The sequence below is a fragment of the Eptesicus fuscus genome, chromosome 1, assembly GCF_027574615.1.
Source record: "Eptesicus fuscus isolate TK198812 chromosome 1, DD_ASM_mEF_20220401, whole genome shotgun sequence".
In the NCBI taxonomy this organism is placed as follows: Eukaryota; Metazoa; Chordata; class Mammalia; order Chiroptera; family Vespertilionidae; genus Eptesicus; species Eptesicus fuscus.
In genome coordinates this window covers 99,526,312-99,549,796 of record NC_072473.1, presented here as the reverse complement: position 1 = coordinate 99,549,796, position 23,485 = coordinate 99,526,312, and the positions used below count along the sequence as shown (strand labels likewise).

Below are 23,485 nucleotides of genomic sequence, written 5' to 3'. Positions count from 1 at the left end.
GCTGGGGAACCTGAAGCTGCACCTCCCACCCAGCAAGGCTTGATGAGGGACCTGAGGTTGTGCCCCCCACCTGGCAGGGCTTGATGGGGCACCTGGGGTGCATCCCCTGCCTGGCACTGGGCCAGGGGACCTGAGGCTGCGTCCCCCATCTGGCAGGGCTTGACAGGGGTGGGGCCAGCTGGGTCTGGATCTTGCCCAATGTGGGTGGGGCTGGCCAGGTCTGGGTCTTGTGCAATTTTGAGGCATGCTTGGGTTGGTGAGGACTTGACTCTGGGACCCACGATGTGCTCCAGACTGACAGGAGGAAATTTTTCATATACATTTTACTGATTTTCTTTCATCTCTGACACTTCTATTATAGAGAAAGGGCAAATAGCAATATTAAAATATTTCCTCTAATTAATTCCCTTTTGATGTGCATGAATTTCGTGCACTGGGCCACTAGTCTTAGAATGAAAGTTTAAATACAATGGAAGTTAGTTGTAGGTTTTTGGAGATGGTTTTCATCAAATCAAGACTTTCTATTTTTATTTTTATGATAATTTTTATCATGCATGAGTGTTGAATTTTGTCAAATGCTCCTGAACATATTGATATGATTATTTTTCTTTAGCTTGTTCATATGGTTAATTACACTGATTGACTTTCAAATATTGAACCAGTCTTGCATCTCAGGAAGAAACTCCAGATGTGTATATGCTAAATTATTTTTAGGTTTTGTTAAATTCCATTTGCTAATATTTTGTTAAGGATTTTTTTTACCTCTAATTCATGATAAATATTTATCAGATATTTGTTTTGACATTTTGTCTGTTTCTGTATTATCATAACACAAGCATCATAAAACAGATTGAAAAATGTTTCCCCTTTTTCTATTTTCTGGAAGAAATTGTGTATTATTGGTATTAATTCTTTTCATAAATATCTGGTGTAATTCTCTCGGAAAACCATCTTGACCTGGGGATTTATCTTTTTTAATTAAAAATTCAGTTTTTTATTGTTATAAGGATATGCAAATTATGCATTTCATACTGCTTGTGTTGTGGTAGTGTGTGTTTTTCAGAGAATTGGTTCATTGACTAAAGAAGTTATATAGATGGCAAATAAGCACATGAAAAAAATGTTCACCATCATTAGCCAATAGTGAAACACAAATTAAAACCACAATGAGATATTACTTCACACTTATCAGAATGACTAAACTTTTAAAAATGACAAAACCAAATTCTGGTAAGGATGCAGAAAAGCTAAATCACTCAATCTTGCTGGTTGGAATGTAAAGTGGAACAGCCACAGTGGAAAATAATTTATCAGATTCTTTAAAACACTAAACATGCTATTGTCTGTGTCCATGGGTTATACATATATGTTATTTGGTTAATCTTTTGCTGTTCCATCTCCACTGACCCTCCCCCACTAAGGTCCATTATTCTGTTCCATGCATCCACACCTCTTGACCTAAAGGCCTGGGGTGGGGTGGAGGTTGGATGAAGGGGAGCAAAAAAAGACAGAAAATGGAAGACATCTGTAATATTGTCAACAATAAAATAAATAAATAAATAAATAAATAAATAAATAAATAAATAAATAAAGTTAGCATGCAACTACCATATGACACAGCAATTGCATTCCTGGGTATTAATCCTGGAGATATGGTCACAAAAAATCCTGAACACAAATATTTACACCAGCCTTATTCATAACTAGAGGCCCAGTGCACGAAATTTGTGCACAGGGTTCCCTCAGCTCAACCTGCACCCTCTACAATCCAGGAGCTCTCATGGGATGTCCTACTGATGGCTCAGGCCCACTCCCGTGGTTCTCTGCTTTCTGCGGGGCCTGGGGGTTTCACTGCAGCCATGGAGAGGAAGCCCCCATGCCCTGCTGTCTGCTCTCTGCCTGCTGCCACCATGCGAAGGAAGCCCCAATGCCCTGCAGTGTGCCCTGTCTGCCAGGCCTGGGGACTTCGCCGACACTGACACACTAAGGAAGCCCCTATTCCCTGTTGTCCTGGCTCTGTCTGCAGGGCCTGGGCGTGTTCCCGCCACCACCTTACTAAGGAAGCCCCCAAACCCTGCTGTCCGGATTCTGTCTGCCAGACCTGGGGCTTCACAGCCATCACCCTGCGAAAGAAACCCCCAAGCCCTGCTGTCTGGGCTCTGTCTGCCCTGTCTAGGGGATGATCCAGCTTTGCCCATTGGTCTGCATGAACCCCCGATGGGCTGACAGGCCCTACCGCTGGAGCGGGAAGGCTGGATCTGCCCCCTCTGGTGGACAGGCCCAGACACTCCAGCAGCAGGGCTAAGGGGACTGGGTGCCGCCATCTTGTGGCTATGGGAGGCTGCCATTTTTGTCGTGGAGTGATGGTTAATTTGCATATTAATCTTTTATTAGATAGGATAGCCAAAAACTAGAAACATCCCTGATATCTTTCCATGAGTGAATGGTTAAACTAATTGTCACATTCATACCATAGACTACTTCTGAGCATTATAAAGGAATTAACTACTGATACATGTAACAACCTGGATCAATCTCCAAATAATTATGATGAATGAAAAAATAAAAATCCATAAAGATTATATACTGTATGATTCCATTTATATAATACTAGAGGCCTGGTGCACGAAATTCATGCACGGGGGTGTGTGTCCCTCAGCCCAGCCTGCACCATCTCCAATCTGGAACCACTCAAGGGATGTCCAACTGCCGGGTGGGATCGGGCCTATAAGGGCAGTCAGACATCCCTCTCACAATCCAGGAATGCTGTTTCCCAACCACTCGCCTGCCTGCCTACTTGATTGCCCCTAACCGCTTCTGCCTGCCAGCCTGATCACCCCCTAATCACTCCCCTGCCAGCCTGATTGACCCCTAACTGCTCCTCTGCCAGCCCAATTGCCCTAACTGTCCTCCCCTGCTGGCCTGGTCACCCCTAACTGCCCTCCCCTGCTTGTCTTGTTGCCCCTAACTGCCCTTCCCTGCAGGCCTGATCACCCCTAATTGCCATCCCCTACCAGCCCAATTGCCCCCAACTGCCCTCCCTTGCCGGCCTGGTCCCTCCCAACTGCCCTCCCCTGCTGGCCATCTTGTGGTGGTCATCTTGTGTCCACATGGGGGTGGCCATCTTTGACCACATGGGGGTGGCCATCTTGTGTATTGGAGTGATGGTCAATTTGCATATTACCTCTTTATTATATAGGATTATTGAAATAACAAAATTATAGAAATGAAGAGCATAGTAGGGGTATAATGGCTGAAAAAGTGGTGAGGAAGTGGTAAGACAAAATAAATTGATGTGGATGTGAATTGGCAACATACAGGATTCCTGTACTGATAAAAATGTTCCATATCTTGATTATATCAATGTCCATATCCTGATTGTGATATTGTGCTATAATTTTGCAAGATTACCATTGGGTAAGGGTACAAGTATCTTTCTGTATTGTTTCTTATAAATGTATATAATATTTTCAATTACATTAAAATAAAGAGTGTTTTTTTAAACGAATGATAAAACAACTGATTCATACTAAAGTTTGAATTAGTTCAACAAATTGTTGGCTACTCTGATGTAGCTATGTGAAATAAATACTCCAATAGAAGTAAGACCTTAGAATTGAATAAACTATTAGGGTTATATTGCTTATAATTACTTAATCATTTATACATAAAAATTACATTAACTGAGTGACAACTGATTCCTAACTATAAGAAATTCATTGTAATAAAATATATAATAATATTTATTATGACTTAAATTAGTGATATTAGATATTATTTATCATTTATAACAACAGATCAGTTCATGTGGACATTTAGGGGACTTAAGACATTCAAGTACTACTTTATATTACTCACAGATGAATGACAATGCTACATCTAAAATATTTCTATATGGATTCCCATATACCAGGGAATCTCAAATACTATGTAGCAATGACTCCCAGAAGACAGTCTTTTTTTTTTTTTTATTGTTTTTTTACAGAGAGGAAGGGAGAGGGAATAGAGAGCTAGAAACATCGATGAGAGAGAAACATCGACCAGCTGCCTCCTGCACACCCCCCACCGGGGATGTGCCCGCAACCAACGTACATGCCCTTGACCGGAATCGAACCTGGGACCTTTCAGTCCGCAGACCGACGCTCTATCCACTGAGCCAAACCGGCTTCGGCAAGGCAGTCTTAATGAGCTAAGAAAATAAATGGGATGAGAAATCAGATATTCATAGAACCAGCCTGAGTTATATTCAATTTTATTCTAAGTAACATTTTTTAATACCTACTATGTGCCAGGAATTGTACACAGTGTCTTCATGCATTCAATTTCATAGCCACTCTGGGTGTCATGTGACAGGTGAGAGAACTGGGGTTCAAAGAGTTAAGTGTCCCCTAGCTTAACTATGGACACATTTATAGATCCCATAATCTGGAGTGATCTCTTACAGCCTTTTGTCCCACTTAAGGACTTTTGGTGGATACTAATTAAAATAAACATATGTAGATATTAATAATTTTCAATCTAGAAAACAAATAGAGCTAAGCAATAATACATGCTTGGCCAATATACAGAAAACTTTCTCCTCTACAGAAATCTATGACTCTCATGCAATTATTTATATATCTAAAATGCATATACTCCCCCATTCCATTTTTTCACCATTAGGGAGCCATTGAAGCAGAGGAAAAAGTTAGATTGACTTCGATAGCTGTCTGCAGAACAGGTTTTTGTAGAAAATTATATGTCTTTTCTTTTGCATCTGGGAATTGTGAAAGATTGATAGACGTGGCTAAAATTTGTAGCATATCCACCAAAAATGCAAATGGGATATATATTTCATGGACCTCTTCTTTTTTTAAAAAATATATTTTATTGATTTTTTACAGAGAGGAAGGGAAAGAGAGAGTCAGAAACATCAATGAGAGAGAAACATCGATCAGCCGCCTCCTGCATACCTCCTACTGGGGATGTGCCCGCAACCAAGGTACATGTCCCCGACCGGAATCGAACCCAGGATCCTTGAGTCCGCAGGCCGACGCTCTACCCACTAAGCCAAACTGGCTATGGCATGGACCTCTTCTTAAAAGCAACTTTTTATTTTGTTCTGTCATCATGTTTCATTAAAAATAATCATGTCCTTTATAGCACCAATTGTTTCTCAAGCTATATCTATGTGTTAAAAATAACCAGAATATGGTAAAGCCAAACAAAGACTGCCCATCTGAGGGATTAGTAGGGTATCACTGCAGGATTAATATGACTATAGATATTGATTATGAGAACAGCTGCAAAGGATTGATCTGCCTGGTTGGCTACATGTAAGCTATGCCTGCCATACCAGATTCTGAATAAAAGTTGAAAACTTTGAAAAATATTCAGATGCTTTGTCTCTACAATATCAGCATTTCAAAATTCAGAAACTCCTAAGCGCTTATTGAGTCAGTTTAGTTCAGTGATCCATATTAATATGAAGGAAAGGCAGTGTCCCAATTTGGTTGTTCAGAGGATTTAAACACACTACCCTATTGTGGGTACACACAAGATTACTTTAAGAGGATTAGCAGTTAAACAATAACCAGCAAGGAAGGAAGCTATTTATCTCCACATAGGGGCCAATTGTGACAGATGAGCAGAACACTCTGCATTTCTCCCAGATGGAAAGCCTACTTGCAGAATAAATATAAGATTTCCCCCCCAATAGCCTTAGATATGAACTCCATGCCTTTACCACAGAGGTTCTACTCTCAGATGCCAGTTAAAATAGACTAAGGCAAGATAATTTAAAAATATTGTTAGAAATAGAGGCAGCAAGGCAGCCCATTCCTCTGGTGATGTGTGTGTGTGTGTGTGTGTGTGTGTGTGTGTGTGTGTGTGTGTGTGTGTGTGTGTATCATCTGACATACTTAGGAATAGCTTCATTGATTTTGAATGCATCTCAGTGTATTGTGGCTGACTTGGTCTGGCAAAAGAATGGCTGGGCCCAGTTCAGTAAGGTGTAGCCAGGAAACTAAAAATGTCTGTTCTTACCATTCATGTAGCTATCTTCTTAAGAATAGAATGACAGACACCAAATATTATAATGGTGAACTATTATCACAAAAGAAATATAGTATTTTCTTTAGTCATAATGAAATCCAAACTCTTCAATAACTTATGGACCCTAGATAGTCTAGCCTCTGCCCACCCTCCAGCTTCATTTTCTGTCACCACCATGACCTCACCGCAAACCCCTCCATCCACTCACATTTACCAAGAAGCCCTTCTTAGAATCTATATAATCCCGATTCATAATAAAACCCTCCTATATAATTTTAATCTTCCATTTTGGTAATGTTACCATACTTGTTTAATATTCTTATCCTCCAATACATTTTAACTTCTTTAAGAACATAAATAATGTCTCAATTACCACTGTCTCTTTAGCACCTTGCACAGAGAATGGCACATAGTAGCCCCTTAGTAAATACTTATTAAAATCTAGAATAAACAAATAAATCCATGGGTGAGTAGAATTAGGTTCTGCTTTATTCTGAGAGCAAACAAAAATGTAGGATGACAAACCATCCTGGTTTGCCTGAAATTGAAGGGTATTCTCAGAGAATGTGGATCTTTCAGTTTTAATTGGGGCTGGTTCAGGTAAGCTGGGATGAGTTGGTCACCATAGATGTGACCCTTGCTTAGAAAGGGTAGAAATGTTGAATAGGCATCAGATATTTGTAGACATATTTTTTTCATGGATATTGCTGATTGCTTACTCACACAAAACTAAGCTAAACAACCAGAAAATAAAAAGAAAAAATAAAAATATATATATATACACACTGAATGGCCAGATTATTATGATCTCTGAAAGCATAATAATCTGGCCACATAGTGTGTGTGTGTGTGTGTGTGTGTGTGTGTGTGTGTGTGTGTGTGTGTGTATATATATATATATATATATATATATATATATATATATATGAGGCCCGGTGCATGTATTCATGCATGGGTGAGGTCCGGCCAGCCTGGCCAGGGAGAGGGGACATGGGCGGTTGGCTGGCCTGGCTGCTGGTGGAACTCCTGGTCGAGGGGACAATTTGCATATTAGCCTTTTATTATATAGGATATACACTGAGTGGCCCGATTATTATGCGTTCAGAGATCATAATAATCTGGCCACTCAGTGTGTGTGTGTGTGTGTTTGTGTGTATATATATATATAGAGAGAGATATCTATATCTATATCTATATCTATATCTATATCTATATCTATATCTATATCTATATCTATATCTATCTATCTATAGTGAGTGGCCAGATTATTATGACCACCTGACATTTGTAGGTAAATTATCTGTACACTGCATTGTATGGGATATGGAAGCCAAAGGCCTGTTTGAACACCTTTGCTGTCTGCAGTTACCAAGATAAAACGTCTCCAATTCGCACAGGAACACAAGGATTGGACAGTCGAGCATTGGAAAAAAGTTATGTGGTCCGATGAATCACGTTTCCAGTTGTCTGATGAATCACGTTTCCAGTTGCATCATGCAGATGGCAGAGTGAGAATTCTGCAGAAACAGCATGAAAGCATGCACCCCATATGCATGAGTACAACCCTTCAAGCTGGTGGGGGCAGTGTTATGGTTTGGGGCATGTTTTCCAGGCATGATTTGGGCCCTTTAATTCTTGTGGAACAAAGTCTGAATAGCACAACATACCTAAGTATCGTTGCTGATCATTCATCCTATCATGTTGATGGAGTATCCCAATGGAGATGGCTTCTTTCAACAAGACAATGCGCCATGCCATGGTGCTCATATTGTGCAGGAATGGTTTCAAGAACATGAGGGAGACTTTACCTTGCTTAGGTGGCCCCCACAATCACCAGATCTCAATCCAATTGAGCATTAGTGGGACGAAGTTAAAGGAGCCATCAGGCAGGTGGTTCCACAACCATCAAATCTCACAGAATTGGACAGTGCTATTCACCAGGCATAGTGTCATATTCCTCGCATCACCTATCAACATCTCGTGGAGTCAATGCCAAGAAGAATCGCCGCAGTGTTGAAGGCAAAAAGTGGCCCAACGAAGTACTGATGGAGCGGTCATAATAATCTGGCCACTCAGTGTATATATATTATTTTCTCCTGAACTGCAGAAATTTTAAGACCCTAGTTTTCCAAGTAATTTCAAATAAAGAAATCATTCCTTCTTAATCAGCCAAATAACAATAAATATTTGTGACCAATGAATTTTGACATAAATTCATGAACTTGGATAATATATGTCAGGTTTTCTTATTTCTGTACTCTCTTGAAAATGAATTCTTGCTTTTTCTGCTCAAATCATGATAGGAAAATTTCCTTGAAGCATTCAGAAATACATCAAAACTGAACTCACTTGACAGTTGAATCATAAAATAAGAAACTTGATGTCTCACCAAATGACCTCATTGGTGGGTATTGTATATCAACACAAAACATATTTTAGTGCACTTGTTTAGCTACCTTGGTTACACTCAAAGACTTCTCAAAATACCTTCTCTTTAGATCAATTTCCCTTTTTGTAATGTACCCCCTCAAAAAAAAAGCAGAAAAATTATTTTTAAATGTTATCTGTTCTTTAAATGTTGTATCTTCCAGTATTTCCTTTTACTCTCTGTAAATTTAGGCAACTTGAACTAGGAAGAGTGTTTATCTCAGAACACAAAGACAAAGAAGTCAGTTCTTAGTTTCTGAATTTCAAAAGCAAGACATTGGGCCTTGGCTGGTTTGGCTCAGTGGATAGAGCATCAGCCCTCAGACTGAAGGGTTCTGGGTTAAAAGGGTTCTGGGTTTGATTCCAGTCACAGACATGTACTTTGGTAGCAGGTTCCCTGGCCCTGGTTGGGGTGCATGCAGGAGGCAACCAATCAATGGGTCTCTCTCACATCAATGTTTCTCTCTGTCTCTCCCTCTCCCTTCCACTCTCTCTGAAAATCAATAGAATAATATCCTCAGGTGAAGATCAACAAAAACAACAACAAGCAAAACATTGGCTTAAACAATATATATGGGAAGACATCCCTTGATATGTTCATCCACCTGCCCACCTATCAAGACAAAAGTTAAAGTTCAAAGAAAGCTTAGACTAAAAACCAACAGGTTAATAGAAAAGTCTCAAAGCTTTGAGAATCAACAGGACTAAAATAGCCATGAAGTCAGGATGGAGGAGGGTAGACAGAGAGGGATGAGGATGTGTCACTCCATACCAGAGTTTAGAGTACAACAATGGGGAGCAGATGCACACCTCACCCTTAATCACTTGGCACAAAATAATTTCCCCAAACATAGGTGAAGGAAATGGGGAGCCCAAATTAACTACATGTTGTTTTTTTAATAGAGAGTTGAAGAAAATTGAAAGATGCTTACCTGATTTTGTGGAATTGACACTATCTTCTGTTAAAATTCAAATGAGGAAAACATTTTTTAATTGTTAGGTCAAAAAAGCATATAAGCAGGTGATCCAAGAGTTTCTAACTCTTCTCTGATGGCAAATTTTAAGAATGATTTTAGGTAAGTGGTTTTTTTTTTTTTAAGTTGTAAATTTTCAAAAGAAGATGGAAACAAGGGCAGTCTCCATCATATTTTATGTCCTTTTTAAACTTGAATTCATGACTTAGCTATTTGCAAATAATGTGGCAGCTTGGTAGTTGCAAAAAAGCAAATGCTTATACTTAATTACAAATTTGTTTCAGTCAACTGTAGGAATTACTAATTTAGGTTTTAAAATCTGTTCTGCAAAGTTGTCTAACAAAGGCTTAGACTTCTATAAGATAAGATGCTTCTGATTTCAACATTCTTTATTCCCAGGCTTTCTGCTTTCCCAGTAATATCCCTTACATGCATTATTTTTATTACATGCTTAGGAATGGTTTGTGACTCACAAATTATTCTTCAGCAACTATCACATTTAAATAATAGTTAATGTAAACCTGGGTAAGATGTAAATAATTAAATTTTCTTTCTTTTAGTCATCAGTTTCATAAGTCACCTTGTCCGCCTCCATAATTGGGCTCAGTGGAACCCCTGGGGTTGTGGTTCCAGGTGCATATCGTAACTCAAATTGAAAAAAAAAATGTGTTGCTTTGCTCTAAGTCTAAGCTCCTTGGTGAATGTGTAAGTTTTAATTAGAGAGCTACTTTGAGAATGACCAAGGATACTGGAATCAATCTGGCCACTAAAACAATTTAAATACCACCCCTTTCCCCTAACCTCTAAGCTAGCCTTCTCTTTTTAGTTAAATAAACTCAACCAAAACTATGCTTTTACAACCCAAAGAGGCATTTGTGTCTCCATGTATTTAGAGTAGGACCTGTATTTAGAACTAGGTGTACCATTGATAATGCGGATTTTGTAATCCAAGAAAACACGATAATTTCAAGAGAAACATAAAAAGTGCTTAATTCAAAGTAATGCCCATCTCTAGCTACACATTTCCCCCATCTTTCAGGTAATTTGTGGATACCATCCCAATAGAACTTTTCTTGTTTTGAGGCAAACCATTCAGAGACCCAATTTTCCACTTCTTCGTACGTTTTGAAATGCTGCTCAGAAAGTACGTGTGCCATCTATTGGAACAAGTGGTAATCTGAAGGAGCAATGTCTGGTGAATGCTGTGGGTGGGTTAATACTTCCCAGGCAAGATCTTTTAATGTGTCTTCTGGCCCTTTCTGGTCGTTTTACTATCAAAGCGTGGTTCAAATGGATTATTTGTTGTTGGTAGCAATAAGCATTAATGGTTTCACCTGGTTTTAGAAGCTCATAATACACCACACCTTCCTGATCCCACCAAACGCAGAGCTTTGTCTTCTTTCTGAAGCGATTTGGCCTTGCAGTAAATATTGCTGGTTGACCTGGATCAACCCATGATTTTGTGCATTTGGGATTCTCAAAATAAATCCACTTTTCATCACCAGTCACAACTTGATGCAAAAAAGACTTTCATTCGTGCAGTTGAAGCAACGTTTTACTGATGACTTTTATTTTTTCCATTTGTCTTTCGTTCAGTTGATGTGGCACCCATTTCCCTCCCTTTAAAATCTTTCCCATTGCTTGTAAATGATTGGAAATTGTTTTCTGAGCAACGTTTAATCTTTCTGCAGGTTGTTTTTGAGTTTGACATGCATCTTCATCCAATAATGCTAGTGATTGTTGGTCTTCAAACTTTTTCAGTTGACTTGGACGTTCTTTGTCTTTCACATTGAAATCATCACTTTTAAAGCATTTAAACCAGCGTTCACAAGTTTCTTGTGATGGAGCATGTTCACCATAAGCTTCCTGAAGTATACGATAACTTTCAGCAGCACTTTTCTTCAAAATAAAGTAATGAATTAAAACTTTCCACAAATGCTCTTTTTTGGCACGAAATTCGACATTTGTAAGCATAAAAATATCTATGATGTTAATACCTTCAGCAAATTTGAGATATGAAGTTTTGAAGCTTGCTGTCAATACAACAAAATAGCGTACATATAAAATTGCAAATCCGCATTATTAACTGGTACACATTTATTAACTGTTCTTAATTCAGCTTAAATTGTCTCTCTTTCAAGTGCTATCAATTAATACTTAATTAGCTCTAAATATAGCATCCTTACAGTCTAATAATTCGACTGTTTTAGAACTCACTGGTATTTCTATGGGGAAAAAATATGCCTGGTTCATAGCTTACTATATAGTTGGCTCAACAAAGGTACCTGAAGGAATTGGCTTGTTTTCCTTCAGAAAGAATGGTGACAGAAATTTCCCTAGAGGCCAGCCCCTTAAAAAAAAAAAAAAAAAGAAGAAGAAGAAGCCAAGGTGTGGCTAAATAGAATTATTTGATGAATAAAACTCAGTAACCAGTGGTTATCAGTGGCTAAGAGGGTTGAAGGAAATAGGGAGTTGTTTTTCCATAGGTATAGAGATTCTAATTATGCAGGATCAATAAATTCTAGAGATCTATTGTACAATATTGTGCCTATGGTGAATAATATGGGATTGTGCACTTAAAAATTTTGGTGGATAGATCTCACAGATTATTTTCTACTGGCAATTTATTTATATTTCCAGATTTATTGAGATAATTGACATGTAACATTGTGTAAGTTTAAGCTGTCTAATGTGATGATTTGGTATACATATATATTGCAAAATTATTAACATAATAATGTTAGTTAACATATCTGTCACATTATATACCATTTCCTTTCTGTGTGTGTGTGTGGCAGGGGGGAGAATATTTAAGATCTGCTGTATTAACAGCTTTCAAGTAGTCAATACATTATTTTTAACTATAGTCATCCAGAACTCATTAACCTTGTAACTGGAAGTGTGTACCCTTTAACCAACCAATATTGCCCCCATTCCCCTCAAGCTCCAGCCCTGGAAACCACCAATCGACTCTATATGAGTTTGGCTTTTTTTGGATTTCACAAATAAGTGTTTTCATACAGTATTTGTCTTACTCTGTCTGACTTATTTCACTTAATCTATCGCCCTCAAATTTCAATCACGTTACAGCAAAGGTAAGATTTCCTTCTTTTTAAATGTTGGATATACTGGTGGTCTAATTTCTTTCTTTTCTTTATTTTTATTTTTTGCATGTATCTGTCCAATTTTCCCAATACCATTCATTGAAGAGATTGTCTTAACTTCATTGTATGCTCTTGTCTCCTTTGTTAAATATCAATTGAGCATAATAGCTTGGGTTGATTTCTGGGGTCTCTATTCTGTTCCATTGATCTATATGCCTATTCTTATACCAGTACCAGGATGTTTTGATTACGGTGGCTTTGTAGTATAACTTATATCTGTTATACTACAGATATAAGTTAGGGATATTGTAATCCCTCCAACTTTGTTCTCATTTCTCAATATTGCTGCAGCTATTTGGGGTCTTTTTGGTTCCATATAAATTTGTGGGGTATTTTTTCTAGATCTGTGTAATATGCCTTTGGTATTTTAATAGGGATTGCATTGAATCTATAGATTACTTTAGATAGTATGGACATTTTAATTATGTTAATTCTACTAATTCATGAACATAGTATATTCTTCCACTTATTTATATCTTCTCTCTCTTTTTTCAACATCCTGTAGTTTTCTGAGTACAAGTCTTTTACCACCTCGGTTATGTTTATTCCTAAGTATCTTAATATTTTGTTGCAATAGTAAATGAGATTTTTTTTAGTTTCTCTTTCTGATAATTCATTATTGGTGTATAAAAATGCCATCAATTGCTGGGTACCTAAGATCTGAGAACAGCCCCATTGCCCATCAGTATATGAGTGTATAAAAAAGCTGTGGTACATTTACAACATGGAGTACTATGCAGCAGTAAAAAAGAAGGATATCTTACCCTTTGAAAGTGTGGAGGGACCTGGAGAATATTATGCTAAGCAAAATAAGCCAGTCAGAGAAAGACAAGTATTACATGGTCTCACTCATATGTGGAATGTAAAGAACAAAATAAATTGATGAACAAAATAGATTCAGAGACATAGAAGCATGGAACAGACTGATGAATCTCAGATGAAAGGCAGAGGTAGGTGGGTGGGTGGGAAGAAATTAATCAAAGAACTTATATGCATATATGCATATATGCATATATGCATAACCTGTGGACACAGACAATAGTGTGGTGAAAGCCTGGGGTGGGGGTAGGGGGTGGCCAAGAAGGAGTCAATGGGGGAAAAAGGGGTACATCTGTATTACTTTCAACAATAAAGATACACTTTTTAAAGTTAAATATTTTATTTAATAATATACAACATTTTCTTCATCCGTTCATCTGTTGACTGACAGATTGTTTCTGTCTTAGCTATTGCAAATTATGCTGCAATGAATGGGGTTTGTATATACCGCTTAGAGATTGTGATTTCATTTTCTTTGTGTATATATATCCAGAACTGAGACTACAGGGTCATATGGTAGTTCTATTTTCAATATTTAAGAAATCTCCATACTGTTTTCCATTGTGGCTATATGACTTTATATTCCCACCAACACTGCACAAGTATTCTCTGTTCTCTACATTTTTTTCCAACACTTATTATCTCTTGTCTTGATGATAGACATCCTAACAGGTGTGAGATGATATCGCATTGTGGTTTTGCTTTGCGTTTCCCTGATGACTAGTGATATTGAGCATCTTTTCACGTACCTCTTGGCCATTTGTATATCTGCTTTGGAAAAATGTCTATCAGGTTCTTTGCCCATTTTTATTCAGATTGGTTGTTTTGTTTGCTTTTGGGTTGTATGAATTCCTTATATAATTTGCCAGTGTTCTCTCCTCTTCTATTTTTTGGGAAGAGATTGAGAAAGATTGGTATGAATTATTCTTTAAATGTTTGGTCCCCTTCACCAGTGAAACCATCTGGTTCGGGATTTTCATTGTTGTTGTTTGGGAGGAGGGATGCATTACTGATTCTATCTCCTTACTCATTATTAATCTGTTCAGATTTTCTACTAATCATGATTCAGTCTTGATAATTTGTATGTTTCTAGGAATTTATCCATTTCTTCTGGGTTGTCTAATGTGTTGGCATATAATTGTTCATAGTAGTCTCCTATGATCCTTTACATTACTGTGGTATCAATTTTAATGTTTCTGCTTTCATTTATAGTTTTATTTATTTGAGTTCTCTTGTGTTTTTTTTTTCTTGGTTAATCTAGCTAATTTTTTTGTCATTTTTTTAAATTCTTTATTTCATTTATTTTTTATTATGGCCTTTCTTTTGCTAACTTTGGGCTTAGTTTGTTCTTCTCTAGTTCTTTAAGGTATAAATTTAGGTTAATACCTTTCTTATTTTTCTTTATGTAGGTACTTAAAGCTATAAACTTTTCCCTTATGACTGGTTGTGATCCAATCCATAAGATCTGGTATGCCATATTTCCATTTTCATTTGTTTCAAGATATTTTTTTAATTTCTCTTTTTATTTATTTGGGACCTATTGGTTATTCAGGCATATGTTGTTTGATTCTATGTGAATGTGAACTTTCCAGTTTTCTTCCTGTTATTGATTTTCAGTTTCATACAAATGGAATTATAGACGATATAATTTAAATATTTTTGTGTTTGTTAAGACTTTTTATGTGCATAACGTATAATTTACCATAGAGAATGTTGCATGTGCACTTGAGAAAAATGTGCATTCTGTTGCTGTTGAATGGAATATACTGTATATATGTGCAAGGTCCATTTGACTTAGTGTTGTTCAAATCTTCTGTTCTCCAAATCTCATGTTAAGTGCTCTTACTACAATAAAACAAAGCCACAGGGGACACAAGAAAATTCTAATAGGTGTTGCATATGTTTTTTATCTTGATTGTGGTGATAGTATCAGTGGTGCTTGCATATGACCAAACTTATCAATTGTACACGTTAAATATGCATTATTCTTGTATATCAATTATACCTCTACAAAACTGATAAGAAAAACAAAAGCTATTCTTGATTTCTTAGTACTGACAGCACAATCAATGCAATATATCTATTTCTTTATTCAAAATTGAGAAAATGTCACATCTATATTCTACACCCACAGGATAATACAAGCTGGGGCCTCATGTCATGATGGCCACATATTTCTGTTCTTTTTTTTCTTCTCATTTTGCCCTTCCCAACATTTCCATTTCATCTCTCAGAAAAGATTACTTTGATTCATGGCTACACATAGCTCCCACATAGAAAACTATGCATTTTTATTGTTGCTTTTATTTAAACCATTCTTGCAATTTATAACTTGATTCACAGTCACAGCAACACTGCTCTTCTTAGAGACTTTGCCCTCTTCTGAACTTTCAAAGCATAATTTGAATACAGAACAAAACATATCCCTTTGAAACAGATAAAAAGACCAGTGGTTTCTCAAGTCCACAAATCATGACAAATCCCCAATTATTGGATGGAAGCAAAAGAGAGTATAATGTTTCAGAAAACAACAAGGCCATTGGATGAGCCCAGAGCCAGCCAGTGAAGCCCAGGGGCCAAAAGTCCTGGGTGGATTTATCTATAGAGCAAAATAATGATTTCAAGAGCATCTGTGAGAAATGTAAAAGGAGCTGAATAATTCCTGATTGATGCGCAATAGTCAGAGTTGCAATTTGTAGGACCTGAATGAACGTGTTCTTAGTTTGTTTTTTTCCTATTTGTTTTTTTTCAAATCCAAATTCTCTGCCAAACCATTCCTTTGGATACATTCCTTTGCAGTAGTCACTGTACAGTCATAAGCTATACAGTGACTACTGCAAAGCATCATTTTTTGCTATCCTATCTAATAAAAGGGTAATATGCAAATTAACTGTCACTCTGTCACAAAAATGGTGGTGCCCATAGCAGTCGGGGCACTGGATGCTGGTGGCGTCGCCCTGGTGATGAGCCCCAGTGTCTCACACACCCTGGCCTGTGGAGGGAGGGAGGGAGGGAGGGAGGGTAGGTGGGCGGGCCTCTAGCTAGAGGCCAGCCGGGGCATGTGTGACGCTGGGGCGGCGTCGCACAGACCACGAGCCCCAGAGTCCAATGCGCCCCAGCCCATAGGGGGAGGGCAGATTGGCCTCTGGCCAGAGGCCAGCTGGGGCGTGGGATGCTGATGTCATTGCAGTCCGGGCTAAGGGACCCCCGCCAATGCACGAATTTCATGCACCAGGCCTCTAGTTAAATAATATTTCACAAACACCCCCTAATCCTAATCCAATTTCTTTGTGATGTATCAATTCTTTAATGACTATGAAAAACACATTCTTATAATATTAAAAGAGACTAGTTTAATATAAGTATGGGTTCATCAGTGAGTTCCAGTATTTCATAGTCTCTGAACCTCAGTTAATCTTAATCATGTGGTTTCCAGGATAGCTGAGCATTTATTGCTTTAAGCTCAAAAACTTGATTTTAATCATTTACTGTATATATATTTTTCAAGCAGGGTATACTCTTCCCTGCCTCCATAAAATGAAAAATATGAATGGAAGCTAACTATTTCCCACTGTCTTAGGATACTGACTCTGAATGCATTATTATACTTTATTGCAATATAATTTGGGCTCTTGTGAACTATTTATACATATTTAGGGTTATTTGCCATAGATCGCTTTGTGATATGTTTTAATAGTTTTCTTACATTCTTTTGTCTGTCAACTATCACTATGTGCTTCAGTCAACAGCTCAACATTTAGAAACTTATCTCCCTTCTAATTTACTGCCTCTAATATAGGGTGGATTTAGAAACATTACAATCCATGCATATTACTATTGCAGTTGAAATAAGAAAAAAAAAGGTGCTGAATCTAAACAAGAGAAACTTTAAATTTTATCAACATTATTGGACATCCCAATCCATATTTTGCATGAGTAAGATTTCTAGTTTGGTGAGATGTTACTATATTTTTTATATTGGTACTAGAGACCTAGTGCATGAAAATTCATGCACTGGGGGGGGGGAGTCCTTCAGCCTGGCCTGCCCCCTCTCACAATCCGGGAGCCCTCAGGGGTGGGAGGTGACCTGGCAATCAGGGGAAGGCAATGCCCTATCTCACCTCTGCTGCTGCCACTGCTGGCAGCACAAGCCTTGGCTGGCCCTGGTTACCTGAGCCTTGAGCTGGCCCTGGGAAGCTGGGCAGCTGACATCTGAGGCTTGCCTGCACCTTGGGCTGGCCCTGTGCAGCTGGGCAGCCACCATCTGAGGCTTGCCTGTGCCTCGGGCTGGCCCTGGACAGCTGGGGGGCTAATGGGACTGGGGGAATCTGTAGGCAGGTGCGCGAAGCAGCCGGGCCAGCCTGGGGGCGGGCCTGGCCTTGCCACATGACTGCCATCCCAGTGGGGCTGAGGGGACTGGGCCCCACCATCTTGTGGCTGTGGGTGCCACCATCTTTGAGGGAAGGTCAGTCAATTAGCATATTCCCTCCTTATTGGTTGTGGGTGCCACAATCTTTGTGATGGTGTGAGTGTCAATTAGCATATTTCCTCTTTATTAGATAGGTACTTCAAAGATTAGAATTTTGTTTATTTTGATTTTGTAATTCCAAGTAACTCCTCTGGTCTATTAATGAAAAATATCAAGAAATTTGATTTTTATCTACACTGACATGATTGCTTGTATTTGAATACAAAATAGATCATTCTTATGGAATACTAATATTTAGGAAATGAGTTATGCACAGGTCTATTTTCCTTTCATTACATTTTATCTAATCAAGAGTCATTGATCTCAACTAAGAAAGTGCATTTTGCTGGCAACTGCTTTTTCTATTTCTGAGCTAGTTATTTTTTTAAAATATATTTTATTAATTTTTTACAGAGAGAAAGGGAGAGGGATAGAGAGTTAGAAACATCGAAGGACCTATTGGTTATTCAGGCATATGTTGTTTGATTCTGTTTATGTGAACTTTCCAGTTTTCTTCCTGTTACTGATTTTCAGTTTCATACCAACGTTGTCTGGAATTATAGACAATATAATTTAAATATTTTTGTGTTTGTTAAGACTTTTTATGTGCATAACGTATAATCTACCACAGAGAATGTTGCATGTGCACTTGAGAAAAATGTGGTATGGAATTGATTTTTGTTGTGTTTTTTACTTGAGAAAAATGTGGTCTGGAATTGATTTTTGTTGTGTGTTCTACAGAGAAACATCAATCAACTGCTTCCTGCACACCTCCCACTGGGGATGTGCCCACAACCAAGGTACATGCCCTTGACTGGAATCAAACCTGGGACCTTTCAGTCTGCAGGCTGACACTCCTTCCACTGAACCAAACCAGTTAGGGCTGAGCTAGTTCTTTTATATATATATATTTTCCCTTTAGTCATTTTACTCTCAATGGACAATTTAGTAAATTTTTCATATTTTAATTTTAAGTATAGAACTAGTAATACTAATATTTTTACATGATTTCTCTCAAACCACAATACTTTGTCTAACTAAATGATGCAAAACAGAATAAACATTGTATGCTATTTTTTTCTTTCTTAGAGATATATAGATAACTTTTAAAGGGAAATATATTAAAGTGAGATATAACAGGCTTTTCTATATTTAATTGTTCAACAGACAGTATGATGATATTTGTTTTCACTCCATATCAGATTATAGCTTCTTTTTCTTTATAATGTTTACTATTCTTCTATCTCTGTGTGTATATGTGTGTGTATGTATGTGATGTGTGTGTGTGTGTGTGTGTGTGTGTGTGTGTGTGTGTGTGTGTGTTGCATTGGGGGAATAATATTAGAGTTTGGATAGGCTTTTTACCAATATCAGGTGCCATATAGCTATATTTAGAGGTATAATGTTGCTTTATGTGAGAAAGAGTAGATTTTGGAGAAAGGCAAATCTAGATTCATATATCCTCTATCCCAAATATTAGCTGTGTGACCTTAGGTTATGTTATGTCTCTAAGCCTCAGTTTTGGATCACTTGTTAAATGAGAATAATAATGCATACTTTGAAGGATTTGGGAGATTAGAACTGATATGTCACACATAAAGGAAAGGATAGCCCTGGTTGTGTGGCTCAATTGTTTGGAGCATTGTCCCATACACCAAAAGGTTGCAGGTTTGATTCCTGGTCAGAAAACATACCTAGGTTGCAAGTTAGATCCCTGATTGGGGGACATACAGTAGGCCATCAATCCATATTTCTTTCTCATGTAGATGTTTCTTTCTCTCTCTCTCTCTCCCATCCTCTCTTTCTCTAAAAAACACAACAAAAATCAATAAGAAAAATATATCATCCCTAAGGAAAAAAAATGTACACACACAACAACAACTGGATAAATAGTAATGATCATAAACCTTATTACCATACCTAATTAGGAAACCGGATAAAATCCAACTCAAACCTCCGCTCTTCTACTTACTAGCTGTTCATATCTGAGTCATGTTAAACTGAACATTTATGAGCCTAAATTTTATCACCTACACCAAATAAGATTATACTTCTTAGTGTCATTATGAAGATTAAGTGAGATAATGTATATAAAGTGCCCATCATGGTGCCTGGCTCAGGTTGAGCTCTCTCAAAGATTTAGTATCTTTTCGACTCTCCTTTGAGAACATGATGAAGGATAGATTAATAATGTGAATCTAACCAAGGCTTTATTATCATTCCATGCCTTGTAATGAACATTCATAGAGCCTCTTTTTTTTTTGTCTTACTAACAAAATAAAGACATCTACAATGTGCAAAACACTTTGCATGTTTATAAGACGCAATGTTTAAATCAAACATTCTATGTCTCTTTCTCTAACTGGCTTATTTCACTTAGCATAATACTCTCCAGGTTCATCAATGTTGTCACAAAGGGTAAGGTCTCCTTTTTTTATTACGGAGTACTCTTCCACGTGTACATGTACCACAGGTTTTATATCCACTCATCTACTGATGGGTACTTGGGCTGTTTCCAAATACCATATGATTTCACTTATATGTGGAATCTAATTAAGAAAATAAACTAACAAAACAGCAACAGACTCATAGATACAGACTGACAGCTGTCAAAGGGGAAGGCATTGAGGGGCTGGGTGAAAGGGGTGAAGGAGTAAGCAAAAAAGCAAAACAAACAAAAGAATATGTTCATTACCAGAGGAGAAAGAGGGGTTGAGGGAAGTAGGGAAGGGTAAAGAGCAGATAAATGCTGATGGAAGAAGACTTGACTTTGGGTGGTGAACCCACAATACAATATACAGATGATGTATTATACAATTGTACATCTGAAACCTGTATAATTTTATTAAGCAATGTCACCCCAATAAATTCAACTACATTTAAACAAATATTTAAATTATCTTGGGTTGTAAGTATATATGCAGATTATGTTTCTTCCATCATATACTGGTTATTAGCCCTAGGCAACTCTTTGTTTGACACAAAAAAATATTTGGTCACAAACCAGAAGATAAAAGAGTACTCAACATGGATTTAAGCTTTTCAGTTCAAATAGTTCTGTCTTATAGCCAGAAATATTGATATTTAATAAAGTTTAATTTAATGTGATTAAGTGATTGTACATGAATAAAACATCCATTAAATGATTACAAATTAATTGGGTATAAAAATACATACTGTAAAAAATCTTCTCATTCTCTCCCTCTCCCACCAGACAAACAATATTACATTTTCTTGTGTAGTCTTGGAGGAAACTTAAAAAGTTGATTCTCATTTATCCTGTGTCTCTCTCTTCTCTATAATTTCCTGAAATGAGTATGTAATAATTATTCAGAAAGACTTATGCAACTTGCCCAAGGTAAAGAGCTAGGGAAATGGTAGATGCTATTACATCAATGTTTTCACCGTCATTTCATTTATATCAAACTAGAGGCCCGGTGCATGAAATTTGTGCACGGAGTTGGGGGGGGGGAGGGAGAGACACCTTAGTACTGCCTGCACCCTCTGCAATTTGGGACCCCTACACCTTTTTCTTATCTAGCTAACCTCTTCACATTTAAAAAAAATTAACTGAAATATCACCTACTCTAGGAAATCCTCTTTGAACAAATGTCTTTACAATCTGTATTAATTATTTCCATAGCATACCATTCTTTTTCTTTAACAGCTACTTAGAGTGGATGCAATGTGGTTTTCATTCTTGCATCTGAATTTTTTCTTCTTGCTCTTATAATAGCAAAACTTATTCAATTTACATTTGCCCTTCAAGGGCTTATATTTGGTTCAGTTTCTAGTTGGCTCCCTGCTTTATTTTTAAGCAATAAATTTGGGTTGTGATAGTAAACCTCACTTGTAATCAAGCCTGTAGGTCTCTCTATCTGAATATTTCTATAATACCTATCACTTTAGCATACCAGAGATTGTCTTCATTTATAGAAAATAACAATAAATGTCACCTGCTCATTTGACCTTCTAGTAATATTTTATTTTTTATATATATTTTATTGATTTTTTACAGAGAGGAAGGGAGAGGGATAGAGGGTTAGAAACATCGATCAGCTGCCTCCTGCACACCTCCCACTGGGGATGTGCCCACAACAAAGTACATGCCCTTGACCGGAATCGAACCTGGGACCGTTCAGTCCGCAGACCGATGCTCTATCCACTGAGCCAAACCAGTTTTGGTAATCTAATAATATTTTATAGCAAGATGTATTATTCTAGTAATTTAACTATTACAAAACTGAGGCATATAGAAATAAATTACATTGAACAATAAAGAATGACTCAAATATCAAGGCATTGTACACTTAGGGCCTCCCTTGTCCTGTACCTCAGATATCATAGCATAGTTCACAGTTCACATGGAACTCAGCTTCCTTTAAAATAGAAAGGGATGCCATACTCATGAAGCAGCTACTTCCACATATATATTTTTAAATTTAATTCATAGCACATACTCTTTGTACTAATTATTGGAAAACCATCCTAGCAATTGCCTCTGTTCCTCTCTGTATTGTTGCCTTACATTCTGATGTTATTACTTTGCTTTTATCATCCACTCGCTCTAATAAGATAGTGAATTTAAGGGCAGAGATCATGACTTGAGCTTGTGTTTCTCTGTCATGGTGCCTAGATAAATACTCAAAGGTCATCCAGTCCAAATGACTTGTGATGAGAGAGGCCCACTGTTGCTGGAGACCTCTAATTTTTATTTAAGGGCCTCACTTGTTCTGTGCCTTTACAGAGGGGTAAGTAGGGGCTGAGGGAATTTGAGGAAACCCAGACAGAATTCTCTTCCTAAAAGATTTTGCTAAGCTGGCCCCTCTGGGACCACTGGGCATTTGTCCAATTAAAACCCAGACACACAGCAATAACAAAGGCACTAGTCCGTGGGGATCAAACCTGCAGGAACTCACCCCTGCATTCAGGACCAGGCCACTGGGTAGACCTGGGCTGGTGCTCCTAACTCTGGGGACAGGGAGAATTCCCTTGGCTGCACCCCGTCATCTCAGGTCAGCTCTGCCTGGTCTGCTCTGCTCCCCCATGATGGCGATGGTGGGTTCGGCTTGGCCTGGCCTGTTCTGCTCGCTCCGTGATCACGATCCTGGGTCTCTTCTCTGCCTTCTCTGCTTGCCCCATGATGGCGACCCTGGGTCTCTTCTCTGCCTGCTCTGCTCGTCTCATGATGGTGATCATGGGTCTCTTCTCTGCCTGCTCTGCTCGCCTCATGATGGTGATCATGGGTCTCTTCTCTGCCTGCTCTGCTCGCCCTGTGATGGCGATCATGGGTCTCAGCAAGGCCTGGCTTGCTCTGCTCACCCCGCAATGGCGATTGTGGGTCTCTTCTCTGCCTGCTCTGCTCGCCCCTGATTGTGATCACGGGTCTCAGCTCGGCCTGGCCTGCTCTGCTGGCCCCGTGATGGCCATCGTGGGTCTTGTCTCTGCCTGCTCTGCTCACCCGATGATGGTGATCACGGGTTCCACTAGGCCTGTCCTGCTCTGCTAGCCCTGTGACCGCCATCGGGGTCTCGGCTTGGCCTGGCCTCTTCACCCTGTGATGGTGGGGCAGGGCAGCTTAGGGCGCTGCCCCCTGCCAC

General features: G+C 38.3%; 1 pseudogene; it reads right to left on the bottom strand.

The window, feature by feature from the left end:
* LOC103301844 (microtubule-associated protein RP/EB family member 1-like) overlaps window positions 1-23,174 on the bottom strand; it is a 32,572-nt pseudogene extending 9,398 nt beyond the window's left edge.
* Window positions 23,175-23,485: the final 311 nt, after the last annotated feature.